We start from the raw sequence: 17,774 nt of genomic DNA, 5'->3' as shown, positions 1-17,774 counted from the left end.
GTCAGTGTGGACTTGCGGTGCAGCATGTAATGAGTTTAACAGGAGAAGGAGAAGTCATCAGTTGATCACGTATCAGTAATGGCAGATCTGGCTCTTTTAGAAGACCTCTATGCGCCGGTCTGCAACATTGTTTTAGCCTGTGGGGTTCTGCACAACATCGCACAGGAAGACACGGTGCCATAAATGTAGCGATGGAGCCAGATGACCCGATGCCCAGAAAGCAGTGTCCAGAACAGCCCCAACTGAGGGCTATATGAAGGAGACAGGATATTATTCCTCACTTTTAAAAGGTAGCCTATAGTGTTATGTTTGGCAATGATATTCAATACAGGAAACATGATGATGCACAACATTTTTATTTATTCTTCAGGTTTTTGTTTCTCTTTCAAGTGAATGATTTATTTCTGCCATTGACCAAGTTATTTCGGCTTGTTTTTCCAGCCCCTCTGCTGTCAGGAGACAGGGTCCAGCACGGGGGTCGGAGGACACGCGCTCTCCCTCAGCTGTTGCCTCGTTCCGACGAACACGAGTAAAATAAAAGACACTGCACAAACTCCGCTACCGTGTGTTTATTTAATTATAGGTACACCTACATGTAGGCCTAATAGATTGCAATAGAAGCCTGTATATTACTATTAGGACTATAGAAAATGTGTCACTGTCAAGGATGTATAAATTAAAAAGGCTAAACTTCAGCTGGAGTCCGATTTACTACGGCAACACTGTTGACCGCATCAGTGATCTCTTTTCATCCTTTCTACAGCCTTTAATAACAGTTTTCAGGCTGCCAAATAGTACACACGTTAGTGCAAATGAACCTGAGATATCAGGGTTTCAATCTCCACCTCTGAAAAGTTCCGCTTCTCAGCCGGATTACGTCTCGCCATGTCGTAAATTGTAGGGGCGCGGCCTCAAAACCCAGAATATATTGGGGCGTGATATTTAAATGACGATCGTTTCCAGCCGCCGCATTTATCAATGTACGACCATTCTTACGCTCGGATTGGTGTGATACGAACTTTTCATGAATCCCACGTGAAGCCTGTCGTAAGATGATTTCTGCGCTCATATCTGCGCTGGTTCCTCCGTTAGGTTGATAAATGAGGGCCACTGATTGTAAACTACTACTGTGTGGCTTCAGTGACTTCACCTGAGATTCCTCCACAAGAGCAATAAATTGGAGTTTTTAGGGGATGAAGGATCACTTGGTAAGAGAGTATTCAAATATCATTTTTCTGAACATCAATCCATTAGTTCCAAAACAAACCAGCTATTTCACCACCTACACAATTACAAATCAAGAGCAACACAAATAATTTGAACCAAATGTTCTATCCAGAGTGTGGGAACAGTAGTGAAGGTATACTGTGCAATGCAACTTTGGGCCACACTTGTAGTACATGCGAGAACTGTGCTCTCCATTATCAGCTATTAGTCATTAAGAGAGACAGATGGGTGGCATGGATTTTTCAATGCTATCACAACATAATCATTACCCAATGAATTCCAGCCCTCTGGTTTGCGGTAAAGCAGGCATTGGTAGAGCTGGCCAAGGCAACAACGACACATGACGCATTCTGAAGGCTGCGACAAAAGACACAATGCTCTGCGCTATCTTCTTTCAAAACAGAACAATGTGCACCACTATTATGTTGTTCCCTGGCAATCATTGATGCCCTACCTAAAGCTGTGAAATATATTGATATTATATCAATATCGTGATATGAGATATATGACATATATGACATAAGTGTACTGGTTTTAAAGGCTGCATTACAGTAAAGTGATGTACTTTTCTGAACTTACCAGACTGTTCAAGCTGTTCTATTATTTGCCTTCTCCCCACTTAGACATTACGTCCACATTACTGATGATTATTTATTTCAAAATCTAAGTGTGAAAATATTTTGTTAGAGCACCAATTGTCAACCCTAGAATATCGCCATAATATCAATATCGAGGTATTTGGTCAAGAATATCATGATATCTGATTTTCTCCATATCGCCCATCCCTTGCGCTACCTATACTAAAGTTAACGTGATTTAGCCACAAGTACTCCAAACCATATGACCACATGGGTCATTTGTTCCTACCCTTACGACCCACATGTGTGTTTTATAAATTAGCGTGCCCTTCCAACTTCATACCTAAACGCAATGATCACGGTTTTAAAGCTATGAAACGGTCACAGTTTGGTTAGGTTTAGGCAACAAAATGACTTAATTAAGTTCAATAAAAGATTGTGGTTTGGATTAAAATCAGTACATTTGTTACATACTTCACTTCTGTGAGTACGTACATGACACATGACAGAGAAGGTGACGGGACACAAAATTCTCCTGTGTGAAAGTCCTTTGGAAATAGTGCATTAATTTGGGACTTTTTAACTGCAGGTCAACAGACATTTTGTAGACGGTGTTTTTGGGATTTACCCAAAATAAACTGGGCAAAAATGAAAGCAGCAGCAACAGCAGTTTAAAGGTGTAGAAAAGCAGATGTGTGGCATCTACAGGCAAGTAAAGTGACTGCTGGGCCATCTAAAGATAAAGCTGCATTCTTTTTTAGCTAACCCAAACAATTATAACAGTATTGATAAGTTATGTAAGTAGTTGAAATTACTTAAAAATTGGTGTGGCAAGGTTTTACATGTCCCTGAAATGGTAAGAGAAAAAAGCCCTTTACGGCATGGTAAATAAATAATTTTGGATAGGATTCAGAGACATTCAGACACACACACACACACACACACACACACACACACACACACACACACAGGTGTACACAGAAACGCACAGAAAACCACAAAAAAGTCTTCTGAAATGATTTTTTTCACATTTGAAATGAAAGCCAGTTCCCCACATTTCTGCCTCAGGCTTTGAAAGAATTGGTGGGGAAGATGTAGAGGCAGATTCACACACAAATAAATCATGATTTTGCAAACATAAAAAACACTTGTTTTGATCACTGATCGCTGGTGAACATCTTTAAATCTAATTCAGAGATGATGTTGTATTGCAAATCTTGCTGTTTGCTTTGCTGCTCTGATATTAAATATTTGCATGAACAGCTTTCATTCTCAAGATCTCCTTATACAGCACCACCACCACCACAAACCACAGCTTCAAAAATTACCAACAAGCTGAATCACACCACTCTGGCTCAGCCTCAACAAAAATCGAATATTATTAGCTTTATAGTGCAGGGCAATTGCATTTTGATCGCATTATACTGTGCAGGCATTGACACATGCCACATTTTCTACAGTGTTGTAGCTCGATAAAGAGAGTGTTTCTTTATAGTTTGGGTAAAAACATCCCTTATTTTCTCTCTTTTGCTCAGACTTGTAATTATAGTTTGCTGAGTGTAAGCATTGTCATAGACATGGAGGGCATGGATGTTCTGCATTTATTTAAACATTGTAACAAGACTAATGCTGTAGTCTACAGCCACTGTGAGGCTGTACTTGGGCACAGTGGTGCTTTGAGCATGCTAACATGATAATGTTAAGCAGATATAATGTTTTCCATGTTTACCATATTATGCTCTTGGCATGCACAAGTACAGTTGAGGTTGATGATAACGCAATTAGTTATAGCAGGTATTTTGTCAACCGTATTGGGAAAACGAAAATTTTGACCTGATGATGGCGCTGGATGATAAGGGCGCTAGGTAAAGGGATCGCTGAAGTTCAATTCATCCTGAGGGGAACATGAATGTCTGTTCCAAATTTCATGGCAAATCATCTAATACTGTAGATGTTACTAGCATGGCTTAAAACCTTTTTTATACATAATACTTAGCTGGGAAAAGCTCCAAGGTAAGCCAACATCCCACTCTCCAAGTGGTCTGAAGGTAAGCAAAGCTATTTTGTTCAGGGACACTGCCAAGACTCACTTTTTCATGTTGGCGGTCTGTCCAGCCTTTGTCTGAACAGATACGGCAGTTCTCAAATACAGCCTGATAACTTCAAATAATTTATCTCTAAGTAACTGTTTGCATTTTGTTCTTACTAACTAACTGTGTGGGAGGTTTAAATGAAACCTGTGTCACTATGCCTTATGGAGCTGCAAAAGCCATGGAAGCATCTGCCTTCATTAGTCTGGCTTTCCATGGCATGTTTAAGTGTCCTTTGATGGTCCAAAAGCTGTTTACGAGGCCTTTTTTGTAACACTGCCCATACATCCTTGTGTTTCAGAGTTTTTAAAATAGAAATAGTCAAAATATATTGTGTGTCAGCACAAAAATCCTGGCAGCATCAGTTTAAAAATTGACATGGGTGTCAGGTGTCTAAAAGCACTTCAGTCAGACCCTATAAAAGTCCATGCCAGTCGACACATTACCGCAGATTGCAGTGGCTTTGGCTTTCGCTCAGTGCTCCCTCAGTCCAGCCAAACAACAGGAAGGCAGTGACGGAAAGTGCCACGTGTGGGTTCACAAAAAGGATAATAGAGGTTGCTGCCACACACTAAAAAGACCACTCACATGCAAACACATACACACAAAAGCCCACTTGTACACAACCACAAATACGCGTCCAGTTCAGTTGTGAGGAGATGAGTCACTCTTTGAATAGCTGTCAATTTCACTTTGCGTGCTAAAAACCAGAGACAGATACAGATAATACTAGTCCATTCTAATGAACTGCCATCAATGCCAACAGACACTCGCATACTTACTGAATGGAGGAACCAGGGCATCTTCCATCATTGCCATTTTATTATGGGCACAGGGACACACAGCATTGATTGGAGACAATAGTCCCTGAGAGAGATGGCTGTATTTGTCTGCAGGCGAAATAATTATTTTTCAAGACTTAAAACCATATAGTACCACCTGGCAATCTGCGTTTCTAAATCTGGCTCGAGTGGTTTGTATTACCACCAGCTCCATGTCCTTGTGGTCTTGACCAAACTTCAATTGGCTTTTGGGCAAAGTCTCTCTCTGTAGCAGATATATCACACAAATGTATGAAGTGAATTTGCAGCTTTTATTCTGTATCTTCTGGGCAAAAGCAGTAAATAGCTTTCCCTAACTGGCATTTGGCAACAGGTAGCAGCTCTGTGTAACCGCTCAAACAGACGGATTTTCAAACATGACCAGGAACACCAGTTTCTTTTATTTCCCTCCAGAAACTCTTCTTTCTGCCCCCATGTCTGTTCATTCATTTAGTTCAGAACAACACAATTTAAAAATGTAGTTAAATGATGATTCCAAAACAACTAGGTACTGACAAATTCGGCCTTACCATTACTGATCCGTCAATGTTAGGAAAACTCGCAATGGGACCATTTTTCCAACATAATTTTTTTCAAAAATCATGTTTCTTTATTGCTAACATAAAGAAGCAACCTGCTTCAAAAGGTGTGTGATTGGGAAGGGCAGTAAAGTGACTGCATGCTGATGGATGGAAGGGATACTCTGCTTTAATGCATAACAGAAATGATCAGAAAGCAGCTGTTGAACTGAATGCACTGTCAGGATATACTAGTAGGGGAATTGTTAGACATCTTGGGAAATATACATTTGCTGTCTTGCTGAGAGTTATATGAGAAAATTGATACCACTCTCAACTCCGTCTATTAAATATGATGTTATAGCCATTAGACGGCTAAGCTAACCCTGGTAACAGGGGGAGAACAGCTAGCCAGCTCTCCAAAGGTAAAAAATCTGCCTTCTAGCACCTCTAAAGCTCATTAATTAACAATTATGTTGTTTAACCAGTACAAAAATAAAGTGTAAAAACAACAATTTGTAGTGTTTACATGGAGTTGTGTGCTGGAATATTTCTTGGCCAGGCACAGTGTCTTCCAGGAATTTTGTCATTGTCCTAAGGTTGCTAGGCAACTCCATTTAACTTTTGCCAAGAGCAAATTTGTGTATTGTCCAAACAATTCAACTTCAGGTGTGATTAAACAAATGAATGCTTGAAGAAAATATAAATGGTTTGCCCTATAATCACATCAGTCTTGTGTCACTCAGTGCTCTGTTTACTGATGGGATCAAATGACATTAACCCAGCATGGTTTTGATTCTCTAAAGAGGCCTCTGCGCATCTTGTACATTCGCCTGCCCACACTGATCTGTAAACAGAGTCTGGATCATGGCAAAATTGCACCAAAATCATTTTCGCTGTCCACTTTCATTTAGATATACAGATATAGATAGATATGCTATCAAATAAGGGAGGCACAGATAATGCCTTTTGAGGAGCAGACTGGGGCTGGCACATCATCTGTTTGCTTTGTTTGAAGTAGCCTTCCTCTCTGATGTACACTCTTTACTAAAATGGTTCTTTGCACTTCTGGCAGAACCCTTCACAATGCCATTAAGCATGGTAATGACACATCATTGACCACATATAGGATTTATTTGTAGGATTTCTTGGAGTTAAATTTGCTCAAGTTTAATGTCAATGTCATCTTTATTTACAGTTTTTTTGTTATAGCTCAAGATTATTTTAAGTTTAAATTAAATTTGGATGCCTTACGCTAGCCAAAACCCTGGAGGAACCCTTCTTTATGATGAGCCAGCCATTCAGCTGTTCTATGGTCGTTTAGTGGACATCCAGAAGCACTGCTCCAGTTCCCCTGATCGGCCAAATCAGGAGTAGCAGCTGCACTAGGCTTTTATCACATGCATAATTATTGATGGATTGCTGCTAGGTTTGTGAAATAATTGTTTTTTTGAAGAACTGGTGTTACTTGCAAACATAGCCTAAGGCCAAGGAAGAAAATTAATCAAGTTCTGAATGCAAAAATTTTAAAACCTTGTTGCAGCCAGCTGGCAAGTAGCCAATGCTCTAATAATGAATTGTATATTGTTATTATCAGCCACTCACTGTTTCCAAGCAATGTTCTGCAATAAAAAAAAATCTATGTAATTAGATTGTGGAAGCGTGCAGGCATTCCTTTTACACTAAACTAAGGAATTTACACAGATGAGGTAATGAAATTAAGCATAGCGTAAGTTCAATCAGGAAGACTATCTTCATGCTTACTTATTTATCTACATGACATAACCTCTGTGAGCCAATCATCTTGGTGCTGTCAACTGTTCCTTTGAGGATGATGATGATGATGATGATGATAATGATGATGATGATGAGGAAAAAAGAAGCTCCAGATGCTTGTCACAGGACTTTGTCTGTTGAGTTAATATTGCAGCACACAGAACCAGTCAGAAGTTGTTGCTGAGGTTGACGTGGGGGTCAACCAGTCCGCTGCAGATGTCGTGCATGACCCTCTGCCTGGAGGATCCAGGCAGAGGGTCATGAGGTGATGTTGAAAGAGATGTTGAAAGTGATTACACTGATGATGGGTGATAAAGTGATGTTTATATACAGTTAACATCTCTTCTTCACAAAGCCATCTAACTCATGGGTGCATCACATCCATGAGGTGTTGACAAGCAACTCTGACAAATCACACCTTCCCTGTAAACCAAGTCACTTCCTACTCTGTAGGCAGCCAACTGAATCCCTCATCCAGTGTTGACTTCCATTATACAACAGCAGAGACAATCAGCCATCAACAGATCGTCCTTGAGGGGGATCTCGCTTTGAGTATGCCCTCCCAAGGTTTCTGCCCTTTTTTCCTTCAAATGGAGACTTTGGAGGAGTTTTACCTTGTCTTCAGTGATGGTCTAAGGTCTAGGTTTGTGTCAGCATTATATATCGTAGCAGATATCTGCTGTTAACCACTGTTATCCACTGGAGTTTTGAGGAAGCACCTGGAAATGAAGTACGTGTCTTGGCAAGTGAGTCAGAACCTCATGTTAAAACAGCCGAGGATGTGAAAGAATACCTGAAGATGTGAATAAAATGTCCTACTTTGTCCAACTGAAAATGCCACCATTTGACTGCAGTAACAAGAGAAAATGAATCCATTGTGGATAAATTAGTCATTTGAGGTTGTACACAACATGTTAAGAAGAGAAAACAGATTAAGGATCCAGTTAAAATCAGGCAATTATACTAGAAATGTACTTCTGTTTATCCAGACTAGTCAGAATTTATGCTCATGCAGGATGTTATCTATCCTGCTTTAGTGGGAGAAGACTCTTCAATCCCTGTCAGACTGTGTGTCCTGTGAGGGAGAACCACATGTTGCCAGTTACCTCCTCACAAGAAACAGACATGACAGCCTTTTCATGGGAGAGCAAACAAATGCTTCTGAGGAAGTGCACACAATGTAAAAAAGCAGCATGCACACACAAGTGAATGCAGTTTTATATACTTACTACTGCACCTTGAATACTGCCTTTATTACCTGTTCATAGTTGGAAGGTTAAGAACCCAGAAGGGACAGGTGATGAAAAAAATCATTGCAACACTGTAAGATGTCTGGGGATATACTGAGCTCTTATTATCTGCGTGTGCCCAAAACTGAGAGTAAGGGTCTATTTCTTCATTCACGCTGGTGCAGGATTATCTCTGCCTGAGCGACTTCGTGCTCCAGTCTCATCCCAATAGGACCTGTATTCATTTCCACAGTGCCTATTACCCAGAAAGGGAATGAAACAACTAGCAATTACAGGGGAAAAAAAGCTTCAAATCCCAAAGGAGTAACTTTCTCAGAGAAATGGAATTTTTCTTTTACTTTTAATTTATCCAGGGAAAATCAACTGAGCATCATTACTCCTTTTCATCAAAAAATGGCTATCTATCTCAAATGCATCCATGGTCAAGTTGTGCACCTCCCCAGGTCAAATGTTTCATAGTTGCAGTAGGAGTAGTTGTAGCTCTTTTTTTATCAGATCTTATCAGTCGTTCATTAACAAATACACATATACACTCTCGAGTCTGCGGTTGCTCTAAATGTCAAGTTAGAGGTGCAGATGCAGGGTGGTATTTCATGAAAAAAGCTTCACATACAAATTTCCATCAGTGGAAGAGTAATTTAGCTTTTTACACATGGCATCCCACTCTTGCACACAAAGAAAACACTAAACATACTGTAGCATTTTAAAATTAGAATACATTTCTTTACGTATCATCATTGCACCATAATAGGGCAGGTAAAGGTGTACGTGTGTGTGTGTTATTTGTCTGTTTTTCCAAGAGAGGCAGTTGGAGACAAAAAAACAAAAACAGAATGGTGTTCATTTCTACACAGAAAGCACTTCCTCTAATTGGCCAAACACGCTGTGTGTTGCAGCAGTGAGCATGGATAATAGCTGCGGTGGCTCGTTGATAGCTCCAACACTCTGCTGAGCTCATTAGAAAGCCAAAGTGCATAATGTTCCAGGCAAACAAAATCAAATACCAACAGTTGCCTCAAGCTGAACATTTTCAAGTGTCAGGCTAAGTCACCCAAAACTTGTCTTTGATCAAAATGTTTATGGGTGTTTTGATAGATTTAGCAATATTGGCTCAAATAATGATTTCCTTGACTTTGTGTAATTTGGAGCAGTTACAGTGATGAACCTATGGAGAATTATCATCCCAATCTGCAGCTCCCCTCTGCTTTGTGGAGATTCATGAGCTCATTGTTTGGCCCTCCGGCCTGCAACTTTACTGTTCTCATAATGTGACGTTGCCTTTTCCAGCTGCAGTAAAAAGCTTTTTTCAGTTAAAAAAGCTCTAAAACCCCACTGTACACTACCTGCTCAGCACCAAAAGGCAGACAGACACAGTCAGCGATCAAAACTATGCGTATACCCTCTGATGTTGACATTTACGTCACGTGGACCCTGGTGGACCCTAGTGCACACAGACAGTATAATTTTCGGCAGATAACTAGTTTCAGATAACTAGAGTGTTAGTGCAGTAGTAAAATAGAGTGCTCAGTTCATCAGTTAGCTTGATTTTATATTAAAAAGACAGTTTTTTTAAAACTACTCATTACTCCCTCTATTCCTATGTGTATATCTCTCTGCTTTCTCAAAGGTAACCTTGGAAACCCCATTTATAAAGTTCTAAAAAATCATTACATGGCATTGCATTTGAATGCAACATATTGTACAAGTTTCTGAGACATTTGCTTTTAGCCTTTCAAATAAATCCAATCCAATCCAATCCACTTTATTTATATAGCACGATTTTAACAAACACAAGGTTTCCAAAGTGCTGCACAAAAGATAAAACAAAGTAAATAGATAACACAATAAAAGCAGAGGTACCCACTATAAAATAAATGCAATAAAAAACGATTTAAATTGAATTAAATAAGTAAACATCAATTAAAATATGCAAATATGCACATAACATCAACACTCTACCTGGTGTTAAAAGCCAAAGAAAAGAGGTAGGTTTTAAGAAGAGTTTTAAAATTAGACAGAGAGGAGGCTTGTCTAATGTGCAGAGGCAGTCCGTTCCAAAGTTTTGGAGCTGCAACGGCAAACGCTCGATCCCCTCTGAGCTTGAGCCTAGCTTTAGGCACCATCAGGAGCAGCTGGTCAGCTGACCTGAGAGATCGGCTAGGAGTGTATGGGTGCAGCAGGTCAGAGAGGTAAGGTGGGGCAAGGCCATTCAAGGCTTTAAAAACAAATAAAAGAATTTTAAAATGAATCCTGAAATGGACAGGCAACCAGTGGAGTGAAGCTAAAATAGGTGAAATGTGGTCATACTTTCTTGTGCCAGTTAAAAGACGTGCAGCAGCATTTTGAACCAGTTGAAGACGAGTAATGGAGGAACAACTAGCCCCCATGTAAAGTGCATTACAGTAATCCAGCCGAGTAGTCACAAAGGCATGGATTACTGTCTCAAAATCTTGTCTCTGAAGGATTGGTTTTATTTTTGCCAGCTGCCTTAACTGAAAAAAGCTAGACTTCACCACAGCTTTAAACTGGCTGTCAAATTTGAGATCACAGTCCACTTTTACCCCCAAATTTTTTATAATTGGCTTGCGATACTGTGCCAGAGAACCCAGATCAACTAGAGGAGTGGTAACAGAAGTAACACCAAAGACCATGACTTCTGTCTTTTCTTCATTAAAATTTCGAAAATGTAAAGACATCCAAGCTTTAATGTCGTGTAAACACTCTAGCAGTGGGTTAACAGAGTAGGACTCTGTCTTTTTGAGGGGGACGTAGAGCTGGCTGTCATCAGCATAACAGTGAAAGGAAATCCCATGTTTCCTAAGAATGGAACCAAGAGGGAGTAGATAAATAGAAAATAAAAGAGGGCCGAGCACAGAGCCCTGTGGGAACCCACATGAAAGAGGAGCAGTGGAGGATACCGAGTCATCAAGGCCGACACAGAAAGTCAGATGTGACAGGTAGGACTTGAACCATTCCAGTGCTGTGCCACGGACGCCCACCCACTGCTCCAAACGAGCAATGAGGATATCATGGTCGACTGTATCAAATGCTGCAGTCAAATCTAAAAGTACAAGGATAACACAGTGACCAGAGTCAGTAGCTAAAAAGATATCATTAAAAACTCTTAAAAGCGCTGATTCTGTGCTGTGCAATGTTTTAAAACCGGATTGGAAAATTTTCAAGATACTTTGTTCATTTAAAAAGTCCATGAGCTGGGAATATACAATCTTCTCTAAGATTTTAGAGAAGAAGGGCAATTTGGAGATAGGCCTAAAGTTTGCCAAAATAGTAGGATCCAGCCCAGGTTTTTTTAATAGAGGCAGTACAACTGCATGTTTAAGAATTACAGGAACTACTCCAGACGACAGACTGCTATTAATAACCGTGAGACAAGATGGCCCAACAGTAGAAAAAACCTCCTTAAAAAATCGGGGCGGGACAGTATCATCCGGAGAACCCGAGGGCTTCAGATGACCCACAATCTCCTGCACAAAAGGCAGGGTCACAGGCTCAAGCGTGTCAAACACAGCAGGGCAGGGGACAAACACCGAAGGATCAGAAGCAGCAGGTGAACTAAGTGATCTGGTAGACGTGATTTTATCAATAAAATAGTGAAGAAAATTCTCACACACAGCAGGAGAGGCCTCAATGACATTCTGTGGTGCATTTAAAGCAGAGTTAATAACTTTAAACAACACGCGAGGTTTACAACAGTTTAGAAGAACAATGTCAGAGAAATATTTTCTTTTAGCCTCTTTCACTGTGGATTGGTAATGACGCCAGCGATCCCTCAATATTTGAAAAGACACTTGTAATTTGTCCTTTTTCCACTTTCGTTCAGCTCTTCGACAATCCTGTCTGGCAGTGTGGGTAGCTTCATTCAGCCAAGGCTCTGATTTGGCTTTCTGCTGCTTGGTCTTTAATGGAGCCGCAATGTCTATAGCAGTTTGACAGGTGTCGAGAAACCATAAGTTAAGAGCCTCTGTATCCTCACACGCAGACTCGGGAATAACGCAGATTTGGCTGAAAACTGCGGAGAACTGAGCAGCAGTGGAGGGGTTAATAGCTCGACATCTGCGAGCAGCAGCGCAAGGTTTAACTGTCTGACAGCAGACAGCAGCTTCAAAAACTACAGGCATATGATCCGAGAAAAAAGCGTCACAGACCACCAGGTTAAAAACAGGCAAACCATAAGATAAAACAAGATCAAGTGTGTGACCATGTTCATGTGTAGGCCCAATTACAGACTGCACAAGATTAAAAGAGTCAATGAGGTTTAAAAAGTCACGCGCCAAAGGGTTTTCAGGGCAACACACATGAATATTAAAATCTCCAACAATAAGGAGCCGGTCATATTTAGGCATAATATCAGCCAAAAACACAGAAAATTCTGGTAAAAAGTCTCTGTTGTATTTGGGTGGCCGGTAGACCACAGCACACAGAACCAAGTTAGAATGCCCCAGCTCAAACAAATTGAGTTCAAAGCTGGTGAAGGATGACGGCAATAACTGTTTACATTTAAAGTCACTCTTAAGAACAGTCGCAATTCCTCCTCCACAGCCAGACGTCCGAGGAGAATTAAAAAAGCAGCACTCATCTGGGAAAATGTCGGCGAAAACACTGGACTCACCAACACTCAGCCAGGTCTCGGAGATAAAAAGGAAATCCAGTTCCCGGGATACAAAGAAATCCTTAAGGATAAATGATTTATTCACAAGCGATCTGGCGTTTGCTGATCATACACCAGCAGAGTGTTGACAGTATGTGCAACAAGTGTCACAAGCAGCAGAAACACACACAACAGTCGGAGTAGCTGACGGCCCGCTTCACACACTGGCGCCATCTTGCCCAGTTCCTCCAAGGGCAGACCGGTTTTATTGCATAGCTTAAATGTTCTAGAGACCTGAGACGCTTGAAATCGCTACAGTATACCCGACCTTTTGTCCATTTTGCACTTGAGAAGCTGAAGTCAAAAACTCACTGCACATGAGCAAAAAAGAAGAAGTATGACATTGTAGCAGTGAACACTTGTCACCAAAGCAATCTTGTTAAGAAACAAGGTTCTTCAGTTCTATGGCAGACAAGCTTGTTGACTCATGTTGCTTATTGTGACTGCACCCTTGGGAATGAGGTCAAGTGAAGACTTTTGTATTACCTCACTATTTTATGAAGTACAGTAAATGGCCTGTGTCATCTAAGACATCTGTTTTAAAACAATTACAAAGTATATTTGGTGGAGGTCTTAGTGGGTCTTGTACAGTCTGGTCTACGTTACACTGATATTCAACAGTCCAATATATATTCAATATCCACAGTCCTTCGAGAAAACCCTTTATTTTGTTTTCTCACATTGGATGAGTTGGTGAATCAGTGTGGTGGCACAGTGCAGCAGCTTCCTGTCAGAGAAAGTCAGCACCACCCTGACCTGAAGTGGTATTTTGATCCAATACTCTATGGATGATTACTATTTCTAACTAACTGTGACACTGTAAGATGGAGCAGATGAGACATATGGACTAAGAGGACTAAAGATGCAAAGAACGAGCAGTTGGGGCTGAGGCTGTGATGCTTGTGTAAACCCTTTGGAAGCTTGCTGTCATGGATTTGTAGCCTCATGCACCACCAGTTTACTCAGGGAGTTTGGGGATTCATGGTCGAGATTACAACTTCTGAAGCAGCCAACAAAAACAATCGCTAGCTCTGGCTTTAAAGAAAAGACACGAAATCCAGAATATGCAAATATACTTCATGATAATAAAACTGAAGTTATGCAAATATACTTCATGACAACAAAACTGAAGTTATGCATTATGAAACAGAAGTTCCAGTACACACTATTTCATATTGATTATGTGTGGAAAACTGTGCTATTCACAATTCAGTGTCACATACACATCAGAATCTCCCAGAAGACACTGGCTTCAAGACTATGTATTAACACTTGAATCGTTTCCATCTTTTCTGGCTCATGACCTAATTTTTAGGCCTCAAAATTCTCATTTCCCCAGAAATCGTAGTATTGTCATGTGAATTCAAAGTATGGTTGATTGTACAAATACATTTCAAACATGGTTAATTCATTCTGTAATGAGCATACATCAGTCATCATAATATCAGCCGTAGAATTGGTTCGTAATCAAATATAAATTGACTTGTCTTGAGAAACGTGAATATATGGTTGGTATATGAGAGAGAGAGAACCTTAGACCTGCTGCAATATGTGTTCTCTAGACCATATTTTACAATATCATGTTTTAATAAATATACCAGATACCATTTTTAATTTAAGTATTTAAAATACCAGACATAACATAAATACTGATCGTGTTATATCTACATAATGACACCAATATGACTTACATATCTTTATTTCTCTATTGGCCTTCAACAACCACAACAACACACTATTGGCAATATCTTAACATCACAACTTGTACAAAAGAATTGTGTGTGTGTGTGTGTGTGTGTGTGTGTGTGTGTGTGTGTGTGTGTGTGTGTGTGTGTGTGTGTGTGTGTGTGTGTGTTGTGCAGGTATACTTATGTAATATAATGTAGCATGTGTGAAGGGTTGGGCTTTGTGGGATACCAGAACTTATTCCTGGCCTGTTTTCCTGTAACAGCAGTGAAGGAAGGCACCCACCTGATAAAGTAATCATCAGACAGATGGTAACACAAGATTAACTTACAGTGCTCATATTATGGTCATTTGTAGGTTCATAATTGTGTATACAGGTTGTACCTGAATAGGTTTACATGGTTTAATTTTTCGAAAAACACCATATTTTTGTTGTACTGCACGTTGCTGCAGCTCCTCTTTTCCCACTGTGTGTTGAGCTTTCTGTTTTAGCTACCGAGTGAGGCATCTCACTTCTGTTCAAAGATAAAGTTTCCTAAGATACACTACCAAATATATTGAAGAATATCTATAAATATTTAAAGGAACACGCCGACTTATTGGGAATTTAGCTTATTCACCGTAACCCCCAGAGTTAGACAAGTCGGTACATACCCTTCTCATCTCCGTGCGTGCTGTAACGCTGTCTGACGGCTCCAGCGGCATCAGGCCAGCACAGAACATGCAGGTGAATGGTTCCAGCAATCCTACTGCTCTGAATAAGTGACAAAATAACTCCAACATGTTCCTATTTACATGTTGTGATTTATAGAGTCACAGCGTGTACAAAAAATAACGTAACATGAGACACAGCCTTCTTCTAACTGTAAACAACCCGGAAACTATATTCTCAGGCGGAAGAATATAGTACTTGGGCGGAGTGATATGCTCGCAGCAAGCCTGTATGAGAATATAGTTCCCGGTTTGTTTACTGTTAGAAGACGGCTGTGTCTCATGTTACATTGTTTTTTGTACACGCTGTGACTATACAAATCACAACATGTAAATAGGAACATGTTGGCGTTATTTTGTCACTTTTGTCATAATTCGGAGCAGTAGGCTAGTTGGAACCAGTTACCTGCAGGATCTGTGCTGGGCTAAGATAATGCTGGAACCGTCAGGCAGCGTTATAGCACGCACGGAGATAAGAAGGGTATGTATTGACTTGTCTTACTCTGGGGGTTACGGTGAATAAGCTAAATTCCCAATAAGTCGGCGTGTTCCTTTAAAGATGAAGTCAAAAATCACAATGTGGCTAAGTAATACAGAAACAGCCTAAATGAAGTGTTAAAACAACAAGATGCAGTTGTCTGTGAGATAGTCAGACAGTGTGGAAAGATGTAGGTTTCTCTGTGGGATAATCAGGATTGTCTGTGGATTTTCTGTCACAAATGTGAATGAGATGTTCTAGTGATCCAGGATTCTTACAGATGGACTCACGCAGATAGTGGAAGCTGTTGATCGTGCGTAGACAGATGCCAAAAGGAGGAGGCGCTGATGCACTTGAAATGTGTCCACCATAGTGGAAAGGAGTGTTTATTTTCTTCATTCTCACGTTCTGTTTCAGTAACCGCAACAGACACCACTGTCAATGTGTGTTGTTGTGAGAACGTTTGTGTTCATCATCAAGCTGGGCCGGGAATAGATGCAGGTTCCTGTGTACTGTATCTGCACTGCTGGAGCTCAACACCAACTGACTCTATTTCTAACATCAACTGTGATCATTTTCAGTTTTATGATACAAGAGGTCAAAACAGTAGGTGTAAGAGTTTGTTTTTCTTTAGTTGTACCACATTTGCTTTGGTAATTGTGAGATTTAAGGTACCAGGTTTGCATCATGTGCATGCACAAGGACACAACATGCACATTCCTGCTGCCATTTAACACTGTTCTGCTGATTGACAGTTCCCGGTGGTAATAGGTTGCAAATGTGCCAACGCAGCAGCAGTGGAGAAGAACACTGGCAGCTATTGTAGGAAACACAGATGTAAATAATACAGGTTTCAAAATAGACTATTCAAAAACACTCCATGCATGTTTTATGAGGAAATAAATGCATTTAACACATCTGTTAGGCCTGAATGTAAAAATACATTTGTTGATCATATACAGTATTAAGAGAATATGAAACTTTCTTGACCACCATGGGAAATTTGAGAAGTTGCAGCAATTAATAACAGAATCAGGCACATTTAATTTAAGTAAAATAAATCAACGTTAAGTTTAACAATAAAAACTGCTGAGTTCAAATAGATCAAAAGAATTTGATTTAACTCAAATGGCTGTTACAAGACCGTCTTCAGTCATGCCAGCAGCTCTGTGAGGCTGTACTTGGCACAGCATTGCTTTGAGATCAATGCAAATATTAGCATGCTAACATGCTCATAATTACAATAGGCTACCAACATGCTAATTTTAAGCAGGTGTATTGATTACCAGGATCATGATATATTAGCATATTTGCGTTTGCTAATTAGCACTAAACACAACTGCTGTGTCTGATGGTAATGCCGTGAGTTTAGCAGTAGTCAAGTATTTGACTAAGTGAATTTTTGACCTGATGATAGCGCTGGATGAAAAGTCAGAGGATCATCAAAGTTATAAGGATTTATCCTTTTGTGAAAGTGAATGTAAAAAAAAAAAAAATCATGTCAATCCATCCATTATTTTTAATTGTCGAGATATTTGGGTCTGACTCAAGACCAAAGCGGTGGACTGACTGACATGCCATCCCTAGAGTAATGCTGCCAGCATGGCTAAAAAGGCAGTGAAAAGAAATCTCAAAAGTTACTGCAATATATAACCCATTTAAAGACTGAAAACATAAATGAAACGTTAAGTGAATTTACATGTGTGATTAATTCTCACGAGATACTGAATGACTCTACTTCTTATGGCCGACTTCCATTTCACATTTCTACCATTCTCTAGCTACTAGATGCTAATTGTACTAATTATAATACTATTCCATGGTAAGTACATAGTAGTCAAACATATCAATATGTAATTTGAAACAACTTAAAAACTCAGTTAAATACTTCCCCTTGACATGCCAAACCTTTGTTTGCAATAATGTCTGTCAATAATGTTAGACCAAATAAATAACCAGGGATTTGAAAT

Source organism: Perca flavescens, chromosome 11, assembly GCF_004354835.1.
Source record: "Perca flavescens isolate YP-PL-M2 chromosome 11, PFLA_1.0, whole genome shotgun sequence".
NCBI lineage: Eukaryota > Metazoa > Chordata > Actinopteri > Perciformes > Percidae > Perca > Perca flavescens.
Note: the sequence above shows the minus strand (reverse complement) of the source record.